Below are 22514 nucleotides of genomic sequence, written 5' to 3' on the forward strand. Positions count from 1 at the left end.
TGGCTGCACAATCAAGCTGAGCTTTATGCTTAGAGAGCCAGTCCATTCCGAGAATAAGATCGATATCAGAATTGCCAAGAACCACCGGAGAAGAGAGAAACTTGCAGTCGCCCAAAGTGATTGTAACATCCGGAACACACACTCGAGATGTCAAGAGGCTGGCCGGAGAGTCAATAGACAACGGTCTCGGCAACATTTGAGTAACAAAATCATGCTTGGAAGCAAAAGGTCTCGAGATGAAACAATGCGATGCACCAGTGTCAAAAAGAACTTTTGCAGGAATATCATTAACAGGAAGGTTATCCATGATCACATCTGAAGAATCCTCTGCCTGAGCTGCATTCACCATATTGACCTTGGCGTGCTTGGGATTGTGCTTGACCACAGCTGTACTTGCCGATCTGACAGGAGGAGGAGGAGGAAGACGCCTCTGGTTGGTACACTTGTTGGCATAGTGACCCTTCTGTTGGCACTTGTTGCACGTGACCTCTGAAAGCGGACGGTGATACGGAGCACTCGATCTTGGAGCTTGAGACGAAGACTTGTTCTGAAAGCCTGGGTTGCGTGGGTGGGAGAAACCACTGCCACCTTTGCTCTTCTGCTGATACGGCTGACGGAACGGAGGAGGAGGAAGCCAATACTTCTGCTGCTTGACCACTTGAGTAGAGGAAGACGGAGTAACATCTCTGGCACGCTTCCTGGAAGCATCACATCTCATCTGAGCAGCCTCTTGCTTCAGTGCCATGTTGTAGAACTCATCGTATCTCAACGGCTCAAAGAGGACAAGAGCGAGCTGAATTTCCTCACGAAGACCACCCCTGAACTGATAGATCATGCTCTTCTCATCAGGAACATCCTGCTTGGCAAAACGGGCGAGCTTCTGGAACAACTTGTTGTAGTCATAGACAGACAAAGAGCCTTGCTTCAGATTGCGGAATTCCTGACGCTTACTCTCAACCACACTTTGAGGAATGTGATGAGCGCGGAAATCTTGACGGAAATCGTCCCAAGTGATAACACGTCCACCTCTAGAATCCTTGTACTGCTGGAACCACTCTGCAGCCTGATCTTTGAGCTGGAAAGAAGCGAACTTGACGAAATCTTCAGGCCTGACGTTGCTACATTCAAAATGCTTGCCCAGATCCACTAGCCAATCGTCAGCATCGGTAGCCTCAACACAACCGCTGAACGTCTTTGGGCCATTAGCAAGGAACTGGTTCAGAGTAGCAAAGTGGTGCTGATTATGGCCTTGATTCCCTTGACTGCCTTGATTGCGCTCTTGAAGGATTTGCATGATCAACTGTGTATTTGCATTAGTAGCGGCCATCACAGCTTGCCATGCTTCCGGAGGAGGCGGAGGTGGAGGCGGATTAGGATTCGGAGTCGTGCGCGTTGGAGGAGCCATCCTGAAGAGGTTGACCACCATTAGCACATAGATAGACAACAATATAGAAGCTGAATCCAACGGAATGAAAATTGCAACATATAGTCTTCACATCCGAACAAAATGAATGAATGCATTCCTCTTCAAATGATCACATATCCATAAATTGAGAAGCCACGTAGAATTACGGTAGAGAAAAAAATCAACAAGGTACGGATCAAGAACGAATAATCGGTAAGAAATCCCAATCTCAAACCAATATTCGTGGAAGAAGAACTAGAGCTACTAGAATTCCCACCTATGAAATTCCCGAACCTTTCCGGTTATGCAATCAGGTGTTGGGGATACAGGGGAAGCACAATATCTCACCCAAACTAGCAAATCCTACATCCAGCTGTATCCATCCTTCAACACATAACCAAGAAAACTTCGGAAACCATCTACCTCAACCTTCGAAAAGCATCCGTTATACAAGTTATGGCGATACTCCCGAACTCCCGCCCCAGTACTGGGTGGCGTCGAGGTTATCTCACCAACGAACTGCATAAAAGAGATTTTCGATGTCGGCGAACATATCTCAAGTATACCAGAATTGCAACGATAAAATTGTGACGACAACACCTCGGAGCTCAACTCCCCGGGACACTGCCACAACCCCTAAAGACAGGAGGCACCAAGAACAATGTTCTCGTCACAAAACCATCGGAACAAAACCAAGATACTCGCGTGATCCTAAAAAAATTTTAGTGAAATTTGAGAAGAGAAGAGTCAAAACTCTACGTCAGGATGCCTTACCAGAGCGATGAGGAGACTGGGAAGTAAAAGAATTCCTAAGCTCTCCGATATATAATTCCTAAGGACTCAAAACATTTTTCTAGACACAACTCGGCTGCTAAAAACGATCAAGCAATGGGGCACCTAAGGTCGGGGAAGGCTCTGATTACCAACTTGTAACGCCCTCGATGCGGCTATAGCTCCCACGTGTCGAGGCACGACTTAGAGGCATAACCGCATTGAAAGCAATGTCGGAAGTCAGGCAATCATTACAACATCCCATGTAATATATATAATAAAAGGGGAGGATAACATAGTTGGCTTACATTCGCCACGTCACTTCAGAGTACATAAATAACATCCATCAAACAAACACTCATGGCCCGACTACGGCGCCAAAATAGAAAAGACCCCCAACATGCGACAAGGTCCTGAATCGATAACCCCAACTAGGCACCACTACTGATCATCTGGAAAGGACACGTAGTAACGCTGAGAGTCCTCGTCGAACTCCCACCTAAGCTCGTAATCGTCAACTGGAGCAGTATCACCTGGACCTGCATCTGGAGTTGTAGTATCTGTGAGCCACAGGGACTCAGCAATCTCACACCCACGCGATCAAAACTATTTAAGCTCATAGGAATGGATAAGGCAATATATATGTGGAGCTGCAGCAAGCGACTAGCATATGTGGTGGCTAACTTATACGCAAAAGAGAGCGAGAAGAGAAGGCGAAGCACGAGCAAGAAGCTAAAGGAACATCCTGCGCAAGCATAACTCCAACACCGTGTCCACTTCCCGGACTCCGCCGAGAAGGGGCCATCACGGTAACACACACGGTTGATTCATTTTAATTAAGTTTAATTCAAGTCATCTACAACCGGACATTAACAAATTCCCATCTGCCCATAACCGCGGGCACGGCTTTCGAAAGATCAATCCCTGCAGGGGGGTCCCAACTTAGCCCATAACAAGCTCTCACGGTCAACGAAGGAATAGACCTCCACCCAAGACACACCGATCAGACTCGGTATCTCGGTACAACAAGATGATTCGACAGGTTAAAACAAGTCCAGCAACACCGCCCGAATGTGCCGACAAATCCCGATAGGAGCTGCACATATCTCTTTCTCAGGGCACACTCAGATGAGCAATCCGTACAACTAAAACCAAACCTCGAGTTTCCCCGAGGTGGCGCTGCACAGGGCTCTAGTTCGGACCAACACTCAGAGGAGCACTGGCCCGTGGGGGGGGGCTAAAATAAAGATGACCTTTGGGCTCCGGAAACCCAAGGGAAAAAGGGGCTAGGTGGCAAATGGTAAAACCAATGTTGGGCATTGCTGGAAAAGCTTTAATCAAGGCGAACTATCAAGGGGTTCCCATTATAGCCCAACCGCGTAAGGGACGCACAATCCGGGAACATAACACCGATATGACGGAAACTAGGGCGGCAAGAGTGGAACAAAACACTAGGCGAGAGGCCGAGCCTTCCACCCTTTACCAAGTATATAGATGCATTAAGATAACATAGCAATATAATGATATCCCAACAAGTAAATAGATGTTCCAACAAGGAACGGCTCCAATCTTCACCTGCAACTAACAACGCTATAAGAAGGGCTGAGCAAAGCGGTAACATAGCCAATCAACGGTTTGCTAGGACAATGGTGGGTTAGAGGTTCAACATGGCAATTGGGAGGCTGACAAGCAAAAGGTAGGCATCGTAGCAGTGGCAAAGCAAAAGAGCGAGCAGACTAGCATAGCAAAGATAGTAGTGATTTCGAGGGTATGATCATCTTGCCTGCACAGTTGTCAGAGTTGACTGGATCCTCACAAGCAAACTCAACGGGCTCCTCGGTAGCGAACTCGTCTCCCGGCTCTACCCAACAAGACAAACAAGCAACAAGGATACAATCAACCACGGGCAAGACCAAGCAATATGATGAAATGACGATATGCTATGCGGGATGCGATGCGGGATGCAAAATGCAAGATATGACAGGAAATGCATGAACCTGGCATCAACTTAGAAAACCAAGTGTGCCGCTGGATAGAGGGGATGAAATCGCTTGAAAACGATATAAAGATCATAGGAATCGGGGCTACGGTTTAGAAATGGCAAGCGTTTTAAGATATGACACCGGTCTGCGATTTACAGCAAGTAGGCATCGAAATGCAACGAAATGAACATGCTACAGCCACCAAACATGAAAACAAAATACATGGCAGTGAAGTACACAAGATGGTTGACAAAACACTAGCACTGAGCCATAGGCAAATTCATCCATTAAGAGGTTCAAACAAGCATGGCTAAAACGCAAATGCAAAACAGATTTCAGACTTAGTGAAATCAACACTAGTCTGAAATTTCAGATCACGATGCTCTCTTCGGAGCAGCAAAACAACATGATAGAAAACCTGAACATGACAAGTAAGAACATGGCATGGAGCTACTCATCAAGCTTAACAAAACACCCAAAGTGACCTGGGGCCAAAAGGGTTCAAAAAATACTGTACCGAGCTCACGAACATCGCTCGAACACAATCAGTTTTCAGACTTAGTGAAAACTGAGACATGCTGAAATTTAACTCACGAAGGCATGTAAACGAGCTCGATGCACTCACTAAGGTGCAAGTCCTGGCAAGGAAAGCATATAACCAGCAATAAGGCACAAAGTGCTAGCTACACATGGCAAGAACGAAGGCATAGCATGCATGGAACACTAACGGTAGCATCGGCGAAATCGCAAACAAGTTGACGATCTGCCCAGATTAACAACGAAGCAAAAGTTGAGCTCGAATGAGTCAACCTAGAGCACTCCACAAATGTCAACAAAGACATGGATGGATAGAGCATAACTTAAATATCAAAACTCCCTTACTGATCATCCTCAAAAGAGGCACGGATCACTAGGAAACAAGCTGGACATATAGCATCATGAACTAAAATATCCCAGACTTAGTGAAAATCACTAAGTCCCTGAAATCTGCAATCTCAGGTACCTCTCTTCGCAAGCTTGCACAAGACAACACACACATCCTAAAAATGCATGGGTGGCACCTCTGGAAAGAAGACAAAATGCTTCACAATACATCCCAAAGGGGCACAGGCATATCATGCACGGATTAAACATAGCAAAAATGACAAAAGTGCATGATGAACTAACGGTTCTGCAATTTAACTCACGAAGCCTCCTTCTAACAGCATTTTGGGTATCAAGATGACCTCAAATGCAAATGATGCAATGGAATGAAATGATGTACATGTCGAGACGAAGATTTTGATATATCATACGCCTAAAACGGATCTACGGTTGCGGAGATACGAGCAGTCAAACATCGCATAAAAATTAGGGTTACGGGGATGAAAAGTCAACCTAGAGGATTAGATCTCAGATCTGGCGCGGTTTACGGAGTTCGCCGGAAACACTGTAGCTGCTCGCCGGAGTTGCGCCGGAGAGGCCCAGGAGCTCGCCGGAGCTCGGGGAAGAGGCCGGGGAGGTCGGGGTCGCCGGATCCGGCACTCCCGCGGCCGGATCTGGCCGGAGACGCGGCGAGGAGGCGGCAGCCGGTCGGGGGGCGGCGACCGGAGCGCGGCGGCGGTGGGGCGCCGGCGACGCAGGCGGCGGTGGCCCGGCGACGAGGGAGAAGAAGCGGGGCGCGGCGGAGGGGAGTGGCCCGGTCGGACGAGGAGGCGGGCTCCCCGCGGGCTCGGGCGGGCCGGCGCGACCGCGGCGATGTGGGCGCCCGTCCGGGACACGTGGCGCGGCGGCGTTGGTTGAGGCGGGCGGCTGGGTGGAGCGGACGCTGTCCGGCGCGGGCCGGACACGTCCGTCGGCGGCGGAGGAAGGAGATCTGTTTTTTTTAGGGTTTCGGGGAGAGGGAGAGATCCGAAAACGGAGGGGTGTATATATAGGCATAGAGGGAGCTAGGAGAGTCCAAATGAGGTGCGGTTTTCGCCCACACGATCGTGATCGAACGCTCTAGGACATGGAGCAGAGTTTGGTGGGTTTTGGGCCAAATTTGGGGGGTGTTGGGCTGCAACACACACGAGGCCTTTTCGGTCCCTCGGTTAACCGTTGGAGTATCAAACGAAGTCCAAATGACCCGAAACTTGACAGGCGGTCTACCGGTAGTAAACCAAGGCCGCTTGGCAAGACTCGGTCCAATCCGGAAATGTTTAAACCCCACACAAGAAAGAAAGGTAGAAATGACCACCGGAGGAGAACGAAACGCCGGAATGCAAAACGGACAACGGGGAAAATGCTCGAATGCATGAGATGAACATGTATGCAAATGCAATGCACGTGAAAACATGATAAGGGATGCACGAAAAGAAAAACAACACACGGAGACAAAGACCCGAACCCGAGAAATAAATATAACTTAGCGCCGGAGACGGCAAGAGTTGGATACAAATATGGAAAGTTACATCAAAGAAAGCAGGAGCAGGGAGAGTAATACGGACAGCACGACGTTTGTCAAAGATTAGTCGATACTGGAGAGGTGATTCGTTCCTCTCGACAAACTAGTGGTGAACCATAGCATTAAAATCTAGATAAGTAGGAGGTAATTCAATATCATCTTGCGCACATCTATACCAAGAAAATTAGCTATGCGGGTTGCATAAATTCCACCAAAGAAATCTCCATTACGTCTATTAAGATGCAACCTACGTGCAACAATGGCTCCCAAATTATATGATTTGTCTCCTAACATAGCACTCCTAAGAATACTAAGATCAGGGACACACATGTGACATGCCTCATCTTTACCATTTATGCATCTACCTATAAAGAGAGCAAAATAATGTATAGCAGGAAAGTGGATGCTCCCTATGGTAGCTTGTGTAATATCTCTAGATTCTCCCACAGTTATATTAGCAAGAAAATCTCTAAATTCAGATTTACGAGGATCCCTTATACTACCCCATTGTGGAAGTTTGCATGCAGTGGTAAAATCCTCTAAGTCCATGGTATAAGATTTATCATAAAGATCAAACAGGACAGTTGGAGAATTACGTGAAGTTGAAAATTCAAACCTCCTCACAAAGGAGCTAGTGAGCTCATGATACTGACTGCACTTCTCTTCCTCGAAGCTCACGAGATCAGCGTTACACAAATATGCGTTGAATTCTTCTTTTATTCCCGCTTGATCCATAAAATTTTCAGAAGGCCACTCACAAGGACGCACTGGAGCATCTCTTGGTGGCTCTTCGTCAGCATCACGCATTGCAAGCCTGGGTCCTTGCTTCTTTGAAGAACCACCTTGGAACATTTTCCTAAGCATTTTTATTCCTCTGAAAAATTCTGAAAATTTTTAGTCACTTCAAAATAAAAGTAAACCAAACTCAATAATATTGATAGCAACTACTCCTACAAGTGCTATATCATGCATCAAAACTACTTTTGACCATATAAATTTGACATCCAAGCTCAAGAACAGGGTCACCTAAGCAGCAAAAATTTGCAATGAATAAAGCACTAGAACAAAAACTAATTGGACCAATGGAGGAGTCACATACCAAGGAACAGTCTCCCCAAGCAGTTTTGTGAAAGGTGCTTTGAGCAAGGAGATCAAAAATGGCAGCAAAACGAGCTTGGACTCGGGTTTGAGCTGGTTATTCGTGTTTGTGGGAGTAAGATGAAGTGTGTGGGTGCAAGAATAAGTGGAGGAGGGCCACCGTGGGCCCACGAGGCAGGGGGCGCGTCCTCCACCCTCGTGGCAAGGTGGTTGGCCCCCTGGTGTGTTCTTTGTTCCATAAATCCTCAAATATTCTAGAAAAAATCATATTTAATTTTCAGGGCATTTGGAGAACTTTTATTTTCGAGGTATTTTTATATTGCACGGATAATCAGATAACAGACAGAAAAATATTTATATTTATTTTATTTAATATAAATAACAGAAAGTAAAAGTGGGGTACAGAAGGTTGTGCCTTCTAGTTTCATCCATCTCATGATCATCAAAAGGAATCCACTAACAAGGTTGATCAAGTCTTGTTAACGAACTCATTCCGAATAACATGGAACTGGAGAAACTTCGAATAACACTATGTTACCTCAACAGGGATATGCACATCCCCAATAATAAGAATATCATATTTCTTCTTGATAGTAGGAAGAGGAAATTCAAAACCTCCAAATATAATCGATGAAAATTTTCCAATAGAGTTGATACTATGAACTTGAGGTTGTTTCCTCGGAAAGTGTACCGTATGCTCATTGCCATTAACATGAAAAGTGACATTACCTTTATTGCAATCAATAACAGCCCCTACATTATTCAAAAATGGTCTTCCAAGAATAATAGACATACTATCGTCCTCGGGAATATCAAGAATAACAAAGTCCGTTAAAATAGTGATGTTTGCAACTACAACAGGCACATCCTCACAAATACCGACAGGTATAGCAGTTGATTTATCAGCCATTTGCAAAGATATTTCAGTAGGTGTCAACTTATTCAAATCAAGTCTACGATATAAAGAGAGAGGCATAACACTAACACCGGCTCCAAGATCACATAAAGCAGTTTTAACATAATTTCTTTTAATGGAGCATAGTATAGTGGGTACTCCTGGATCTCCAAGTTTCTTTGGTATTCCACCCTTAAAAGTATAATTAGCAAGCATGGTGGAAATTTCAACTTCCGGTATCTTTCTTTTATTTGTATTAATATCTTTCATATATTTAGCATAAGGATTGGTTTTAAGCATATCAGTTAATCACATACGCAAAAAGATAGGTCTAATCATTTCAGCAAAGCGCTCAAAATCCTCATCATCCTTTTTCTTGGATGGTTTAGGAGGAAAGGGCATGGGTTTCTGAACCCAAGGCTCTCTTTCTTTACCTTGTTTCCTAGCAACAAAATCTTTCTTATCACAATGTTGATTCTTTGATTGTGGGTTATCAAGATCACCAACAGGTTCAATTTCTATATCATTATCATTACTAGGTTGAGCATCATCATGGACATTATTATTAACATTCTCACTAGTTTCAGGTTCATTACCAGATTGTGTTTCAGCATCAGAAATAGAAATATCATTTGGATTCTCAGGTGTTTCAACAATAGGATCACTAGAAGCATGCAAAGTCTTATCATTTTTCTTTTTCTTCTTTTTAGAAGAACTAGGTGCATCTACATTATTTCTCTGAGAATCTTGCTGAATTCTCTTAGGGTGACCTTCAGGATACAAATGTTTCTGAGTCATTCTACCAGTTCTAGTAGCCACTCTAACAGCATTATCATTATCTTTACTATTCAATTCATTGAGCAAATCATTTTGAGCTTTAAGTACTTGTTCTACTTGCGTGGTAACCATAGAAGCATGTTTACTAATAAGTTTAAGTTCACCTTTGACATTAGCCATATAATCACCGAAGTGTCCAAGCATATTTGAATTGTATTTCAATTATCTACCAAAATAAGCATTAAAATCTTCTTGCTTAGCCATAAATTTATCAAACTCATCTAAGCATGGGCTAGCAATTTTAGTAAATGGGATTACAACTTTATCATATCTATAGAGAGAATTTACCTTTACTACCTGTGTCGGGTTATCAAGACCATGAGTTTCTTCAATAGGTAAAGGATTAAGATTATATGTTTCTTCAACAGACGGTAAATTAAGACCATGTATTTCTTCAATAGGAGGTAAATTCTTAACATCTTCAGCTTTAATACCCTTTTCTTTCATAGATTTCTCTGCCTCTTGCATATCTTCAGGACTGAGAAATAGAATACCCCTCTTCTTCGGAGTTGGTTTAGGAATAGGCTCAAGAATTGGCTCCGGAGGTGTCCAATTATTTTCATTTGTCAACATATTATTCAATAGAATTTCAGCTTCATCCGGTGTTCTTTCCCTGAAAACAGAACCAACATAACTATCCAGGTAATCTCTGGAGGCATCGGTTAGTCCATTATAAAAGATATCAAGTATTTCATTTTTCTTAAGAGGATTATTAGGCAAAGCATTAAGTAATTGGAGAAGCCTCCCCCAAGCTTGTGGGAGACTCTCTTCTTCAATTTGCACAAAATTATATATATCCCTTAATGCAACTTGTTTCTTATGAGCAGGGAAATATTTAGCAGAGAAATAATAAATCATATCCTGGGGACTACGCACACAACCAGGATCAAGAGAACTAAACCATATCTTAGCATCACCCTTTAATGAGAACGGAAATATTTTAAGAATGTAAAAGTAGCGAGTTTTCTCATTTTTAGTGAACAGGGTAGCTATATCATTCAGTTTAGTAAGATGTGCCACGACAGTTTCAGATTCATAACCATGAAAAGGATCAGATTCAACCAAAGTAATTATATCAGGATCAATAGAGAATTCATAATCCTTATCAGTAACAAAGATAGGTGAAGTAGCCAAAGCAGGGTCAGGTTTCATTCTATCATTTAGGGATTGCTTACTCCATTTAGCTAATAATCTTTTAAGTTCAGTTCTATTTCTGCAAGCTAAAATGGCTAAAGAAGCATCTTGATCAAATACATAACCCTTAGGAATAGCAAGTGGTTCTTCATCATCATCACTTTCATCAGTATCATCAGATTCAATATTTTCAATTTCTCTAGCCCTAGCAAGTTGTTCATCAAGAAAAGCACTAAGTGACATAGTAGTATCAGGCATAGAGGTAGTTTCATCATAAGTATCATGCATAGCAGAAGTGGCATCATCAATAACATGCGACATATCAGAACGAATAGCGGAAGCAGGCGTAGGTGTCACAAACTTAATCATAATAGAAGGTGAATCAAGTGTAGAGCTAGATGGCAGTTCCTTACCTCCCCTCTTAGTTGAGGGATAGATCTTGGTTTTTGGACCTCTCAAGTTCTTCATAATGATAAGCAGATATATATCCCAAGTGACTCAAAGAATAGAGCTATGCTCCCCGGCAACGGCGCCAGAAAATAGTCTTGATAACCCACAAGTATAGGGGATCGCAACAGTTTTCTAGGGTAGAGTATTCAACCCAAATTTATTGATTCGACACAAGGGGAGCCAAATAATATTCTCAAGTATTAGTAGCTGAGTTGTCAATTCAACCACACATGGAAACTTAATATCTGCAGCAAAGTGTTTAGTAGCAAAGTAATATGATAGTGGTGATAACGGTAACAAAAGGTAACGGTAGTAAAAGCAATGTTTTTGGTATTTTGTAGTGATGATAGCAATAGCAACGGAAAAGTAAATAAGCTAAGAACAATATATGGAAAGCTCGTAGGCAATGGATCGGTGATGGAGAATTATGCCGGATGTGGTTCATCATGTAACAGTCATAACCTAGGGTGACACAGAACTAGCTCCAGTTCGTTGATATAATGTAGGCATGTATTCCGAATATAGTCATACGTGCTTATGGAAAAGAACTTGCATGCCATCTTTTGTCCTACCCTCCTGTGGCAACGGGGTCCTTACGGAAACTAAGGGATATTAAGGCCTCCTTTTAATAGAGAACCAGAACAAAGCATTAACACATAGTGAATACATGAACTCCTCAAACTACGGTCATCACCGGTAAGTATCCCGATTATTGTCACTTCGGGGTTAACGGATCATAACACATAATAGGTGACTATAGACTTGCAAGATAGGATCAAGAACACTCATATATTGAGGAAAACATAATAGGTTCAGATCTGAAATCATGGCACTCGGGCCCTAGTGACAAGCATTAAGCATAGCAAAGTCATATCAACATCAATCTCAGAACATAGTGGATACTAGGGATCAAACCCTAACAAAACTAACTCGATTACATGATAAATCTCATCCAACCCATCACCGTCCAGCAAGCCTACGATGGAATTACTCACGCACGGCGGTGAGCATCATGAAATTGGTGATGGAGGACAGTTGATAATGACGATGGCAACGGATTCCCCTCTTCGGAGCCCCGAACGGACTCCAAATCAGCCCTCCCGAGAGGTTTTAGGGCTTGGCGGCGGCTCCGTATCATAAAACGCGATGATTTCTTCTCTCTCATTTTTTCTCGTTGAAACTCAATATATGGAGGTGGAGTCGGAGTCGGAGACGCAATAGGGGGCCCACGAGGTAGGGGGCGCGCCCTAGGGGGGCAGGCACGCCCCCACCCTCGTGGCAAGACGGTGGGCCCCCTGGCCTTCATCTTTGGCAGGTATTTTTCTTATTTTCTGAAAAGTGTCCCCGTAAAGTTTCAGGTCATTCCGAGAACGTTTGATCCTGCACATAAATAACACCATGGTAGTTCTGCTGAAAACAGCGTCAGTCCGGGTTAGTTCCATTCAAATCATGCAAGTTAGAGTCCAAAACAAGGGCAAAAGTGTTTGGAAAAGTAGATATGTTGGAGACGTATCAGGGTGTCGTCTGCACCGCCACCGAGGCGGAGATCCATCTAGACAGTTGCTGAGCCCAGCCCACGGTGGGGCGCCGTCAACATCGCAGCTAACACAAGCCATCGTCAGGTGTCTTTTGCACCGACTCTTGACTTGACAAGGTCGTTGGTTACACTGACACCGTCATCCTCAACAACTCATCATCGTCAACCAGACCGTGTTTCATGGTTTCGACATGCCAACCCTGTGTCGCCGCTCATTGTGGCAACGACATCTCCCACATCTAACCCAACATCCACACTGACGCACGTCCACAACATCGTCCCAGCATCGGTGAATTGAAGCTATACTCCACCGACATGTCTTTTTCTGATGAAGCAATCCATATTTTGCTTGGCACCGACGAGGCGAAGGCAAGTCATCTAGTCCGACACCAACAAGGCAGACACCACCAGGCCGGGCACTGATACGTCTCCAATGTATCTATAATTTTTGATTGTTGCATGCTATTTTATTTTCAATCTTGGATGCTTTCTAATCATTTTATATCATTTTTGGTACTAACCTATTGACATAGTGCCAAGTGCCAGTTGCTGTTTTTCCATGTTTCTTACATCCAGAAAATCAATATCAAACGGAGTCCAAATGCCACGAAACTTTATGAAGATTTTTTATTGGACAGAAGGAAGGCAATGGGCCCTGGTTGCACCTGGGGGTGCCCCGAGGGGGGCACAACCCACCAGGGCGCGCCAGGAGGCTCTAGCGCGCCCTGGTGGGTTGTGCCCACCTCGGGTGCCCCTCAGACCGCCTCTTTGATCTACAAATACCCCAAAAAAAACCAGAACCCTAGATGAGTCGACAAAATATTCATCCACCTGCCGCAGAGTCCAGAATCACCAGATCCAATCTAGACACCATCACAGAGGGGTTCACCACTTCCATTGGTGCCTCTCCGATGATGCGTGAGTAGTTCTTTGTCGACCTTCGGGTCCGTAGTTAGTAGCTAGATGGCTTCATCTCTCTCTCTTGATCCTCAATACAATGGTCTCTTGGAGATCCATATGATGTAACTCTTTTTGCGGTGTGTTTGTTGGGATCGATGAACTTCGAGTTTATGATCAGATCAATGTTTTTATATCCATGAAAGTATTTGAGTTTCTTTGATCTCTTTTATGCATGATCTCTTATAGCATCATATTTCTTCTCCAATATTTGAGTTTTGTTTGGCCAACTTGATCTATTTGTGTTGCAATGGGAAGAGGTGCCCGGTAGTGGGTTCAATCTTACGGTGCATGATCCCAGTGACAGAAAGGGAACAAACACGTATGTATCGTTGCCACAGAGGATAAGAAGACGAGATCTATATCTACAACCATATAGATAAATGGATCTTGTCTACATCATGTCTTCATTCTTATTGCATTACTCCGTTTTTCCATGAACTTAATACACTAGATGCATGCTGGATAGCGGTCGATGTGTGGAGTAATAGTAGTAGATGCAGGCAGGAGTCGGTCTACTAATCTTGGACGTGATGCCCATGTAATGATCATTTCCTGGATATCGTCATAATTATGTGAAGTTCTATCAATTTCCCAACAGTAATTTGTTTACCCACCGTTTGCTATTTATCTCGAGAGAAGCCAATAGTGAAACCTACGACCCCCGGGTCTTATTTCTCATATATTTGCCTTGCGATCTACCTTTCCTTTGCATTTTTATTCAGATCTATTAAACCAAAAATCCAAAAATACCTTGCTGCAATTTATTTCATTTGGTGTTCGATCTATCAATCTACTACAATTTACCTCATGTTCGTTTGCCTATCTTGAGGCGTCGTACCTCGGAAGGGATTGACAACCCCTTTAACACGTCGGGTTGCGTGGTGTTGTTATTTGTGTGCAGGTGCTGCTTACATTGTGTTGCTTGGTTCTCCTACTGGTTCGATACCTTGGTTTCATAACTGAGGGAAATACCTACCATTTCTGTGCTACATCATCCCTCCCTCTCCAGGGAAATACCGACGTAGTTCCAGCTACCATCAAGGAGAATTTCTGGCGTCGTTGCCGGGGAGCACCAAGTCAAGATAATCTCCCATCAATGTGCTTTCTGCCGCCGTTGCCGGGGAGGATCTTCAACATAACCAGTTTGCTAATCACAAATCTCATCTCCTCGCAATTTACATTATTTTCCATTTGCCTCTCTTTTTCCTCTCCCCCACTTCACAAAAATTTGTCGTTTTATTCGCCTCTCTTTTTCCGTTTGCCATTTTCTTGCCGGATCTATTTTTGAGTGCAATCTTGTTGTGTTGTCATCATGACTCAAGAGAACATCAAGTTATGTGATTTCTCAAATACCAATAACAATGATTTTATTGACACTCCGCTTGCTCCTCCCGCCACTAGTGCAGAGACTTGTGATATTAATACTGCTTTGCTGAATCTTGTTATGAAAGACCAATTTTCCGGTACTCCTAATGAGGATGCCGCGTCCCATCTTAATACCTTCATGGAATTATGCGATATGCAAAAGAAAGAAGATGTGGACAATGATGTGGTCAAGATGAAATTATTTCCGTTCTCTTTGCGTGATTCTGCAAAAATTTGGTTCTCTTCTTTGCCTCACAATAGTATCGATTCTTGGAATAAGTGCAAAGATGCTTTTATCACTAAGTATTTTCCTCCCGCAAAAATTATTTCCCTTAGAACCCAGCTCATAAATTTCAAGCAACTTGAACATGACCATGTTGCGCAATCTTGGGAAAGGATGAAAATGATGCTAAAGAATTGCCCAACTCATGGGTTAAATCTTTGGATGATCATACAAATTTGGTATGCAGGGTTGAATTTTGTTTCTCGTAATATTTTAGATTCTGCCATGGGTGTTACTTTTATGGAAATTACTTTAGGTGAAGCCACCAAATTGCTTGAAAATATCATGGCAAATTATTCGCAATGGCATACCGAAAGGGCTCCTACTAGTAAAAAAGTTAATTCGGTTGAAGAAATTTCTTCTTTAAGTGAAATAGTTGATGCTCTTGTGAAATTGGTTGATAGTAGAAGTGCTCCTATTGATATTAATGATATGCATTTGTCTACTTTGATTGAGCAAAATAGTGATGCCATTGATGTGAATTTTATTTCTCGCAATAATTTCAACAACAATGCTTATAGAGGTAATTTTAATACTAGGCCTTTTCCTAGTAATTTCTCTAATAATTATGGTAATTCCTATGGAAATCAATCTTATAATAACAATAATAGGAACACCTCTGATCTTGAGAATAATATTAAATTATTTATCAATACTCAAAAAGCTTTCAACACTTCCATAGAAGAAAAGTTGAATAAGATTGATGATTTGTTTATAAGTGTTGATAGAATTGCTCATGATGTGGAAAATCTCAAGATGAAATTTTTTGTGCCTAAAGTAGATGAATCAATTAAAGCTCTTTATGTTTCTATGGATGAAAGTAAGAAAAGAAATGCTATGCTTAGAGCTAAAAGAGAATTTTTGGAAAAAACTTTTTCTAGTGATTATTCTTGCAAAAGTGATGAAGATCTTAAAATGATTGGTGTTTCTTCTATTGATTCCTTGTTTAGTAAAGTTAAGAATGATGAAAAAGGGACTGGATAAGAGTCAACTTTAGGTAGAAGGCGTCCCAATATTTTGGAGGGTGAAAATCTTGTTCAGAAAATTGATGGAAGTGGGCTTGGAGAGGTCAAAACTTTAGCTAGTGATGCACCCACTATTTTGGATTACAAAATTTTTAATTATGATAGTTGCTCTTTGATTGATTGTATTTCTTTGTTGCAATCCATGATAAATTCACCCCATGATTATGAACAAAATAAAGCTTTTACTAAACATATTGTTGATGCTATGATAAAAGCTTTGGAAGAAAAGTTGGAATTAGAAGTATCAATTCCTAGAAAATTGCATGATGAATGGGAACCTACTATCGAAGTCAAGATTAAAAATTATGAGTGTTTTTCTTTGTGCGACTTGGGTGCTAGTGTTTCCACAATTCCGAAATCTTTATGTGATGTGCTTGGTCTTACCAATCTTGAAGAATGTTCTTTGAATTTACACTTGGCGAATTCTACTATTAAAAAGCCTATGGGAAGAATTAATGATGTTCTTAGTCTTGCAAATAGGAATTATGTGCCCATAGATTTTATCGTTCTTGATATTGATTGCAATCCGTCTTGTCCTATTATTGTTGGTAGACCGTTTTTACGCACTATCGGTGCCGTGATTGATATGAAAGAAAGCAATATTAAGTTCCAATTTCCTTTGAGGAAGGGCATGGAACACTTTCCTAGAACTAGAATTAAGCCACCTTATGAATCAATCATGAGGGCATCTTATGGATCTCGAACCAAAGATGACAAAACTTAGATCCTTGCTATATGCCTAGCTAAGAGCGTAAAACTATAACGCTTGTTGGAAGGCAACCCAATGAATACAATTTATCTTTGCTTTTTGCTTCATGTTCTTGAGTGTTAGCACAATTATGCTACTGTTATCATTGTGTTTTTATAATTAGTGTTTGTGTCAAGTGAAGCCTTTAGGATCTATCGCAATCTCGGGAATGGCGCTCCCACCCACCCCTAAACCCCGCTGCTGGCGATCCTCTCCCTCCTCCAGTGATTTGGTGATTGGCTCCGATCATCTTCTTCGGCGCTCTTTGATCTCCCCTCCTATACCCTTTGTGATGGGTTCCTCTTCTGGATCTACTCTTGGCTTGGATTTCTCCAAGGGTAGAGTTTTTGCTGATGAGATCTATAAGGCCTCAGGCCTCACAGTTCATCCCATGGAGAATTTGGGTTCATTCACCCTAGCGGTTTCATTCAGCAGGCATGATTTTCACCCCACGAGGGATTCAGTGGCCGCAGCTCTTGAATCTGCATTGGGTGGCTCTGCCATAGATTTATTGGTCTCAACCATTGGTGATAAGGTATTCAGTTTTAATGTTTCTTGCAAAGATGTGGGGTTTTACATTGTGGACACACGATCTTTCTCCCGCCCTCAATTTAAATGTTACTTTCATTTGTGGGGAAATGGGGGACCTAATTGGGTTCGTGAGTTCAAGATTTGGAAGAAGGAGTGTGATACAAAATGGATTTTAGTTAGCCCTTCCAAGCGTAGGGCTGCATTGGGTCTCTTAGCTATGCATAATCCTCCTGCCAAATCAGCTCTTAAATCTAGATCCTCTGTTCGCAAGAAGCTTTCTTTTACTACATTTCAAAATTACAATGTTTGCAAAGGCTATCATTATCATGCTTCGGCCAATTGCATTGCTGCCACTGAGGATGCGGGCTATCATATTCCTGACTCTGAGCGTGTGGTCATTCATCCTCCCCAGCCCATTGATCTACAATGGACTGTAGCTTCGCCTCCGATCATCTTTGGATCGGTGGACTTGTTGGTGATTCAACAGCGCCGTGATCTACGCGGCTATTCTCTAGTTTCCTTGGAACATACCTTGCATGGGTCACGTAGTCCTTCTTTGATTGCCCGTGTTTGGCCCTCGGCTCCCAGACCCATTACGCCCAGTAAGGATCTTCTAATTACTTCGAGTGGACCGGGTCCAGCTTGTTCGTCTGAGGATATTCCTGCATCTCAGGAGGTACAAGTTTCTTTTGAATCCATGATTGACAATATGGTTGAGAAAGTCTTGACTTGCCCAAAGTGTTCAATATCTGGTCATTTTGAAAAATGCCCCCTCAATACCGTGTGTTCGACATGCTCACGTGTGGGCCATAGTAAGCGGGATTGTGCAAAGATTGCAACCGAACAGGGTTTATTTTGGAAACCAAAATATCAGCCGCCTCCTCCGGTCCCCAATACCGGTCTCGAGTCTGCCGCCACCACCTCTGTCAGGGCCGCCCCGTCTAGTCCAATTACTTCTCCACCAAAAACCCCAGCATCCATCCCTCTGGCGACTCCTCCCCCTCATGCGTCTCCTTCGGTCTCGGTGTGCTTTGTTGAGCCCATTGTGGTCTTCGCCATTGATCCTTTATGGTACGTGCCTGCGGGTCACCATATTATTGATGGTGGTGCCAATCGCGTGCCTCGGAGCAGTTCATGGTGGCGGAAGTGATGCCTTTGCCGCTTCAAAGTCAGGTGTTGGTCGCTTGCGAGGCTGTGGTGGATTTCTTGGAGCATAGAGGAGTTCAGGTTCGCTCTGCTCAGCCTTGGGTTTGTGGTGTGGGCCTGTTTGAGCTGCGAGATGCTGGAGTTCGTTTTCCTCTTCTGCAGTTGCCACCTCAACCACTAGGCAATGGCACTTTTGTTCGTTTACATAAGCATGATGAGCGTGTTGGTTTTAGGGGAGCACATGGCTTCTGTGATGGCTGCTTGATGTTTTTGGGTATCCCTCTTGATCCCCGTAACACGGAGAATATCCACGCTGCTATCAACACTTTTGGGAAGTTTCAGCGTTGGGTAGAAGATGATCCTTATATGGTCAGATCGATTGTGTTTGCGTCTTCTCTAGAGGATATCTTGGTCCCGAGGGATGTGGTTTTGACTGATTATGCTGCGCATGGTGGAGCAAAGGTTTCATGGACCGCACCTTGTTACATTTTAGGTGCCAACTTTGCTGACCAGATGCCCGAGTACGAAGATCCTATGCCAATTGATGGTAACCCTCATCCCTTGCCAGGAGCTCTGTTTCCAGACAATCATAACTTCGTTCTGCCTCCATATCTGGCGATTGGCTGGAATTATCTCCCGCCAGTGCCTCCTCCAATGCCTAATCAGGTGGACCCGGACAACTGGGGACATGCTCACTGGGGCGATGATGATGCTGATCTTCAAGGTGACCACAACCCGGAGGCTCAACCTGTACAAGACCAATAATCCATTGTCATTGACAATTCGATGCAGTCTGAATTTGAAGTTCAGTTGGAGGAGCCTCCACGGCAGTTTTTTAATGTGAATTATTGGGCCATTGTGCCATATCAGCCACCTGCAATTCAGTTTGATAGAATTGTCATTGCCTCTGTCAAGCTCTCTTATGGGCCTGTCTTGCCACCTGAGATGGCCTGGAAACACACTTTTGAATCTCTTACGCAGTTCTGTCCAACGTATGATATCCCCCAACAGATGCCTCTAGTTGATTTGCATCCCATTGTGTTGTCTAAGAGGAGCTAGGCTTTTGCTTTTGATGATGTTCAAGTGCTCTCGCGGCTTCAGTGGAAGGAGGCCCAGGTGGCCAGCAAGCCCAGGCCCATTGCAGGAGCACTTTTCTCTGAACCTGTGATTTCGGACAGTTCTCTTTCTAAACCATCGATTGACAGTCAGGTTTCGCTTTCTGCACCTCAGGTTGCTCAGTCTGATGAGGTTTTCTTGTTCTCAGTTCAGTGTGACAGAAAGAAGGCGCGCCGTTGCAAAACTCTAGCTCCAACTCCTATTGTGGACACTGAAGTTCATCAATGCACTCATGGCTCAGTTAAGCGGGATGGTTTAAAGCCTGTTTTCCAGGAGCTTCAGTAGCAACCGAATAAAAAGAAGCCTAAATGCAAGCCTCTCACTGCATCTCCGTCTGAAGATCTTCCAGGCACTGGTACTCCAAATGCAGGGCCATCTCCAACTCCTATCAGGCTGATTCAAGAGATTGGCCGTGATCTATAGATACCAGATGAGCAGCTTACTATGGATAAGATTATGGCTAATCCCAAGGATGACAAGGAGTCTGGTGGTGATGTTTAATCTCTGTATGAGCTTTTGGGGTTGCCACGCCCTTAAGGTGGAAATGTCCTTTATTCTTTTCCTGCCGACTTTTTATTATCCATGTAATAATTTAGGGTTGAAACCTTCTTGTTTGTTGGGTTTGAACTATCTAAAGTGCTACTGTGTAGTGCTCTTTTGCTACTTTCCAATCTATGGTTTATTATGAGTACTTATAATTGCAAGAATTGGAGTGTGCTGTGTTGGAATGTGAGAGGTCTTAACTCACCTGCTAGAAAATGTGCCGTTAAACAGAAAATTGAGGAGAGCCAATGTGTGGTAGCATGTTTCCAGGAAACAAAATGTGAAAACTTTGATATCAGAGAAATTAGGGCTTTCTGTCCCAAACATTTTGATACTTTTACTTTTGCACCATCTATGGGTGCCTCTGGAGGGATTCTTGTGGTCTGGAATTCTGACGTGTTTTCTGGCTTGTTGGTGGAAGTGCAGCCTTTTGCTGTGATTGTGCGTTTCACTTCAAAACAAAACAATGAACAATGGTCTTTGGTGTCTGTTTATGGGCCTTGTCAGGGGGAGGCTAGAGATAAATTTGTGTCCTGGTTATATAATCTTAATATCCCAATTGATGATAATTGGTTGGTCATTGGGGATTTTAATTTCATTAGATCCTCTGAAAACAAAAACTTTCCAGGAGGAGATATAAATGATATTTTTGTCCTTAATGAAGTCATTAGTCATCTGGGTCTGCTTGAGCTACCTCTTAAGGGGAGATCTTTTACATGGCCTAACATGCAGGATTCTCCTTTGTTGGAACAATTGGACTGGTTTTTTACTTCCACTAATTGGATTGCTATTTAACCTTTTACTGAGGCTCTTCCTTTAGCTAGGACTGCTTCAGATCATGTGCCATGTGTTGTGGTGATCAAAACCTCTATTCCAAAGTGCAAAATCTTTAGATTTGAGAATTTCTGGGTCCAAATGGAGGGATTCCTTGAGTGTGTGCAGAAATCTTGGAGCAAACCATCACATAAATCACACTCCTCTGCAATCATTGCTGATAAGCTCAAAACCCTCAGGCAAGACCTAAAGAGGTGGCAAGCTGGTCTATCTAAGATGAAGTTGCTCATTTCTAACTGTAACAAAGTTATTTTGTTGCTGGATAACTTGGAGGAGCTCAGATCTCTTTTTAGGCAGGAATTCAATTTCAGGAAAATTGTCAAACTGCATTTGGAAAAGTTCCTGCACTTGCAGTTTTTATACTGGAAGAAGAGATGTACTATCAGATACATCAAAATGGGAGAGGAAATAACCAAAAATTTTCATGCCATGGCTACAGAAAGATTTAGAAGAAATTCCATTTCTAGCTTGCAGCAGCCTGATGGTACAGTTATCTCTGAACACTCTCAAATGGAAGGAATGATCTGGAGTGCATTTAAAGGAAGGACGGGAGTTTCCAAGAGGTATTGTGATGGGTTTTGATTTGGCTGTTCTGCTTAAACATGTGTCTGGCCTAGAGGTTTTAACCAAGCCTTTTACTATAGAGGAAATGGACTTGGTAGTTAAACATATGCCCATTGATAAGGCCCCTGGACCAGATGATTTTAATGGTCTCTTCTTTAAAAAATGTTGGCACATTATTAAGCATGAATTCTATGCCTTGGCTCAGGATTTTTATGATGGTAAAGCTAAATTGGAAAATATCAATCGGTCATTCATTACTCTTATACCTAAGAAGCTCTCACCTGAAGTGGTTGGGGATTATAGGCCAATTTTTTTGACTGGTATGGGGGTTAAGTTCTTGTCCAAAATGGCTGCTAATAGATTCCAGGAGTTGATCATGATGTGCATTCATAAAAATCAATATGGTTTTATTAAGTCCAGGGCCATTCAAGATTGTATTGGATGGACTTTAGAGTATCTGCACCAATGCCATCAGTCTAAAAGGCCCATATTGATTCTCAAGCTAGATTTTGAGAAGGCTTTTGACTCCATTGAGCATAAAGCTATCTTTGAGATTATTAAGCACAAAGGGTTCAATGTCAAATGGATTAGCTGGGTGAAAGAGCTTTTGGCATCTGGGACTTCCTCAGTTCTTCTAAATGGTGTGCCTAGCAAGAATTTTGTCTGTAAAAAAGGTGTCAGGCAAGGTGATCCTGTCTCACCTCTTCTTTTTGTCCTGGCTGCTGACCTTTTGCAGTCAGTGGTTAATTATACACATCACAGAGGAGCGCTTCAGCTACCAATTCCTTGTCATGACAAGGACTATCCAATTGTGCAGTATGGTGATGACACCTTGATAGTTGTCCCAGCTGATGAAAAACAACCG

The sequence above is a fragment of the Triticum dicoccoides genome, chromosome 3A, assembly GCF_002162155.2.
Source record: "Triticum dicoccoides isolate Atlit2015 ecotype Zavitan chromosome 3A, WEW_v2.0, whole genome shotgun sequence".
NCBI classification, from domain to species: domain Eukaryota; kingdom Viridiplantae; phylum Streptophyta; class Magnoliopsida; order Poales; family Poaceae; genus Triticum; species Triticum dicoccoides.